This window comes from Mauremys reevesii, linkage group 14 (genome assembly GCF_016161935.1).
Source record: "Mauremys reevesii isolate NIE-2019 linkage group 14, ASM1616193v1, whole genome shotgun sequence".
NCBI lineage: Eukaryota > Metazoa > Chordata > Testudines > Geoemydidae > Mauremys > Mauremys reevesii.
Window position 1 is genome coordinate 43099136 of NC_052636.1, and position 6101 is coordinate 43105236.

General features: G+C 51.4%; 1 non-coding gene across 1 annotated transcript; it reads right to left on the reverse strand.

Annotated features, from left to right (window-relative positions):
- Window positions 1-3738: 3738 nt before the first annotated feature.
- Window positions 3739-3811, reverse strand: TRNAV-CAC. The gene has a single exon. It is a non-coding gene; the product is annotated as a tRNA-Val (tRNA).
- Window positions 3812-6101: the final 2290 nt, after the last annotated feature.

Sequence of the window (6101 nt, forward strand, 5' to 3'; positions counted from 1 at the left end):
ACACTTGCCTCAGTGGCCGGCTGCAGTCCAGGGTGTAGCCACCTGTGTCAGTGGCTACTGAGGCAAAAGGTGTGAACCTCCAACCCTGCCATCTGTTTCCCTGGACCATTTTCCAACAGACCTAGAACCTTCCTCCACCTTTGTATCAGGGCCTTAGTCTGGCAGTAGTCAGCCAGGAGGTCACTCATGCACCCGTTACCCCAGCACTACTCTGATCATGGTGCCCTCCCGGCTCCTTCCTTCATGGCAGCCAATCCTCCCTCCTCAAACTCCCAGGAGTGACTAACTCTTGCTTTGCTGAGCAGCTCTTTATATATGGGCTGCTCCAGTAAGCCTTCTCCTGATTGGCTCTCCCAATAAGCCCTTTCTTGATAGGCTGGGTTCTGCACAGCCTCTTCAAGGCTGCCTTAATCTTTCTCCTGCTTGTTTGGGGCAGACAGCCCACCACACATGGAAAGTGGCAAATGAGAAGTCTGGAGCTGAAGGAAAGGTTACCATGACTCAGAACTGAGCCGAGGTTGCTGCGACTGAAACACAGATCACTAACCATTATCTGATCACAGTGACTGGTGGGAGAGGCACATGTTAGAAGCCCTCTGTCTACTCAGCTGTGGCTTTCTGTGCATAGAGAGCCAGACACCTCAAGGTCTGCAAGTCTTGAGGGAAATGGGGAACGTCTGTACTTTCAAATTTGCAGGTGTTGACTTGAACCATCAAATGAAACAGTTGCAAATAACTTCTTCAGGCAGGCACCATGGCTTAGCTGGCTAAAGCACCTGCCTAGTAAACAGGAGATCTTGGGTTCAACCTCCAGTGGTGCCTTGGTGTATGGCTTTTGTCTCCTCTGCTCACATTTTCCTGTGTCTTCCTAGGAAACAGAAGAGGCCTCCCTTGGTATCCAAGTCATTGCTTGCTAAGGAAAAGGCTTCTTTGGAGAGAAGCATTGGAAACAATCAAATCACAAACCTGGAGTTGATGAAAATGCTGCTATGACTGGCATTGGCATGGCGGTTGCTTCGACTGCAATTGCTGCAACACGAGAGCCTGCGCCACACATCCTTGTGATTCCCTGGAGATGTTCACACACAGATGTCATGTCACCTTCCTTTTGATTGTCATTGATGAAAAATGGAGCGGTTGGGAGAAAAATCCCAGAGAGTCGCACCGTGGCTAAGCTGGCTGACTCACCTGCCAGGGAAAGTGGAGTTAGGGATGCAGCTCCCAGTAGTGCCTTAACAAATGTGTCTGCTCTTCCCACCTGTTGGTGAATCTTTTGCGGAAACAGAGAAGACTGCCTCTGCCTTGCAATGCAAAGGCTTGCAAAAGAAACCAGTTGTTTTTCTGACAAGTGTCAGAAGGAGGCACATAAGAAATGTGGAGACAAGGAAAAGGTCATCGTAATTCAACTTGCATCCATGGCTCTTGAGGCCAGAACGCAGAGCACTAAGCACTGTATGACCACAGCAAAATCTAAACTTTACACCTTATTACACTAGGCAGTAGTTAGGTCAAGCAATTTTCTCATCCTACTGGATGTTACCCTCCTTAATACATAGAATTCCCCCTAAAACCTGGATTACTGTCCTCAGATGACTTTCATTTTCTCAGGATTCCTGCTGCTTCCAGCATAGGTGGGGGAGGAGAAAGGCAAAAACATGATGCCACAGTCTCCTATTTTATATCCTTAGTTCAAGTCTCTAGAAGACACTTGCCCAGACGTGTCCGGGTGGGGTCTGCTGAGTCACTAGGTTGGGGAATCCTCCTGGTGTGGTCTTGTGCAACTGAGTCATAGACTTGAGCGGTCCCCACAGTGTTGTGTTTGGGCATCTGTCACTGAATTGGAAATCCCTTAATTACAATTCCTCTGCTGATTCATGGCTGTTGAACACCCTCCTCGGCAGGGGTCATTAGCAAAATTATAGCCTATTTCAGTAACAACCATACAGCAAAATGCATAACTTCACACACCCTCATGCTATACATATTTGGACAGAATAACCAATTTCAGCAGATCATTACTTTTCATATGATAACTTACATGGAATGGTTGGTAGGACATATCACAGCCATATATGAATGATGACTATGTGAGCTACAGGGAGCTATTTTGAAGTACATCATGTCACAAAAGCCGCTAGAGACTGGCCTTTGGGAAGAGCTAGCTGAAGAGCCTTCTGAGTAACTGAGAGATCCAGGCTTGGCCCTGCCAGTTTGTGCTTGCGAATTAAACTTGTCCGTTGGGCTCCCTTTTTTGTGTCTCTTTCACAGAAACAGAGCAGAAGTTCTTGGCCAATCCTTGAAAGTGCTTGTTCAAGACACAGAGAGCCTCTGTGCTGGGGCAGGGGTAGGGCTGCAGGAGGTGGTCGGGGGTGGAGGTGCTTACCTCGGGCAGCACAGCTCCCAAAGTGACTGGCACACACTCCCCTCCGGCAGTGGCTCCTAGGCAGTGGGATACGGGGGCGGGTCAGCTGTGGCGTTTGCACTCAGGGCTGCAGGGATATGCCGGCCACTTCCAGGAGCAGTGTGGCAGGGAGGGAGGGGGCAGAGTGGGCAGGGAGCCGCCTTAGCGCTGCCGGCACATCTCCGTGTGTCACTTGGGGAGGCATCAGGTCTCTGTGGGCTGCCTGGGGCAGGGGCAGTGGCCGAGGGGGCTCGGGCCACCCCTTTGCCTCCTCTCTCCAGGCTCCCAGCCCATCTTGCCGGCCGACAGGGATTTTAGGGTGCAGCAGCACAGGGAGCAGGAAGGGTGAACCACAGCGGCTGCCTCCCCCCCCCCATGCAGGAAAATGGCTTGATCTGCTGGCCCCACGGACTAAGTCACCAGGCCTCCAGCTTGCCCCATTCGACCCAATGGGTTGATCTTGGGGCCAGAATTATTTGCAGTCGGGATTTCCCCCAACAGTGCCCCACAGGGGTCCAGGGTCAGCTCCAGCACAGGCCACACAGGAAGGCTTAATGCTCGAGCTGCAGTGCATGCTGGGCAGGCTCTAGGCCGGGCTCCCCAGGGCAGGAGAGAAGAAGAAGACTGAGCCCCTGGACGGGCAGGCTGGGGCTCCCTGGATCCCATTTGCTCACAGGCAGTGCCCTGCCCCCACTCCCATGTCATCAATGGCTCCCCCAGGTCAGCCAGAATGGAGCAGCGGTTTTCACTGCACCAAGTCCACTTATGGCTTACAGGCAACTCCCAAACCCACCATCTCGGCCAGAAAGGAGCCCACTCAGCCTCGCCATTGCTGCTTTTCCTTCCCCCCCTAGAACTCCGCTTCTCCTGGGCTGCAAGGAGCCATCCCTGGGAAGCCAAGAGGCAGGCACAGGATTCTGCCTCCCAGCAGCCAACCGCACCTCCTCAGGCTTTGCAGAACGAATGGTGATGCTCTACTAACCCCATTTAGCCGCAATGATGTGCTTACTTTCTGCCCTGCCTTTCTCAGCTTGACTTTCCTCTTTTGCCCCATTCCTGCCTCACTTCCTCCTTTGGCAAGTCACGCAGAGGAGGCCAGCAGGAAGAGCCGGCCTCCACTGGTCAACCTCCAACAGCAGAGGAGGCCAAGCCACAAGCTTCCAAAAGGTGATACGCCGCTCTCCTCTAGGTTCTCCAGCCTGACGCCAAGGTGCTTTCTCCACTGCTGTCAGCACCCTCTGTCATGCGGGGGTTGGAGTTATCCCACGGACAGGCCAATAGGAGAAGGAGGAGCATCTTCCTGAACAGCAAGGGGATCTGGGAAAAGGAAGCCAGCATGTTTCTGCCTGGTTTTGAACCAGGGACCTTTTGCGTGTGAGGCAAATGTGATAACCACTACACTACAGAAACTCCATCTACTTGGCTGTTGCTCATCCTCGCACAGACCGATGGACAAACCTAGAGAAAGTGGTGACAGCCCTTCAATAGGTCAGCTGGCAGAGCAGAGGACTGGAGCAGGCACTCAGGAAGTCGTCCTTACGTCGCCCTTGTGACTCCAGCTTGACGGAGAGCTTCTTTTTCTTCCCCTTGCTGACAAAGAGCAAGAGAAGAATGAAAGGTCAGGTGGGCCAACTCGGTGCAGAAGCCCATGCTGCCTTTTCCTGCTGCATAGCCTGAAATGAGGGACTCGTGGCAGTTAAAGGCACTGCTGCACTTTCAGAAAACATCCCACCCGTGCACAAAGGAGGACAGAAGAGCCTGTTAGTCTAGCACGCTCCCAACTGAACTACTTCAGCAGCTGCTCAGTTTCTTTTTGGCCTCCTGCTTTTCTGTCTGGGATGTTTTTGTCAGCTGTGGCACAGAAAAAGGACGTCATTGCGAGCGGCCCATGAAGACAAGATTCACTTTTCCTTCCTTGCTCGGCTTTACTTGCTTCCCCGCCCTATTCCTGCCTTAGTTCCTGGGTTACCTGAAGGCGACGGGGGGCCAGCAGTACCAGGAGGAAGTTGGGCAGCTAGACCCTGGTGGCAAAAGTCCTGCCGCCACTTGCCACCCCACTCTCTTCTCCCAGCGTCACATATTGGCCACCAGGGACTTGGGGCCCAGCAGCGCAACGGAAGACAGTGGACAGAGCCACCCTCGCATTGAAGCTCCGGCTCATTAAACCACATCTTCAGTCGCTGATGGCCAATGAGAGACCAACATCACATGCTATTTTAGCACTTAAAATGCCATTGGCCAATCTTTGGATCTCTGTAATGCTGCGCTTCAGTTCATGGGGGAAAGGTGAGAGAAGCGACCTTTCAACTAAAGGCCTGGGGTTAACATCCTAACGCTGTCTCCTACTGTAACACTATTTAATACTGGCCCACCCTGTGCTACTGACAGTTCCATTCTAGATGTTAGTACATTTCAGTTACTGTCAAAATTAAAAAGTTTCTATATGCTTAAAGAAAATGCATTTGTTCTATTTGCTTATATATGGCATGAATAAATACAGGTTTACAGAACCTAGCCTGCAAATTTATCATCTTATATGACAGAGAAAATCATGCATCGAAATTGTGCATCAAAATCATGAGCTGAGCTACAAATGCAATGAAAAATAAGATATTCAAAATTTTAACATATGGGGGGGGCAGCGAAGACACGTCTTGCCTGGGAGAGGCACTTGGTCTAGGGGAGGCCCTGTCAGGGAGAACAGGAGTTAGTGTCAGACGCCTATTTCCAGGCTGTAATCTGTGGGCGCCCTGCTCTGGGGGAGGGATCGTGGCAGCCCAGACTCAGGGCTGGAACAGGCCCCGGATTGAGGGGGTGGCTGCAGGGTTTGCAGAGCTCTGATGTCTCAGACAATGTGTCTCTCCCAAAGCCTCAGATCTGCGTCCCCAGAAGGCTCCTGCGCTGCCTCCGCTCCTTTCACAGTCTATAGCAAGGAGCAGCAGCAAGGGTCAGGGATGAACCATAGGGCACTAGGTGGGGGGCAGAGGCTTCAGGAGCCCAGAGTGTTTGCCTGTCTGGGCATTTTGGCTGAGACCTCAGGGACACATTGTGAGGCAGAATCCCAGGCATCTGTATGAAAGAAGCATAAGGACGTACGAACGGTCAGACTGGGTCCATCTAGCCCAGTATCCTGTCTTCCCATAGCGGCCAAAGCCAGGTGCCCCAGAGGGAATGAACAGAACAGGGAATCACCAAGTGACCCATCCCCTGTCACCTATTCCCAGCTCCTGGCAAACAGAGACTAGGGACACCATCCCTGCCCATCCTGGCTCAGAGCATGTCCTCCATGAATCGATTTAGCTCTTTTTTGGAACCCTATTATAGTCTTGGCCTTCACAACCTCCTCTGGCAAGGAGTTCCGCAGGTTGACTGTGTGTTGTGTGAAAAAATACTTCCTTTTGTTTGTTTTAAACGGGCTGCCTATTAATTTCATTTGGTGACCCCTAGTTCTTGTGTGATGAGAAGAAATAAGTAACACTCCTTATTTACTTTCCCCACACCAGTCATGATTTTATAGACCTCTAGCATATTTCCCCTTAGTCATCTTTTCTCCAAGCTGAAAAGTCCCAGTCTTATTATTCTCTCCTCATATGGCAGACACTCCATACCCGTTTCTGAACCTTTTCCAATTCCAATACATCTTTTTTAAGATGGAGCGACCATATCTGCACGCGGTATTCAAGATATGGGTGTACCATGG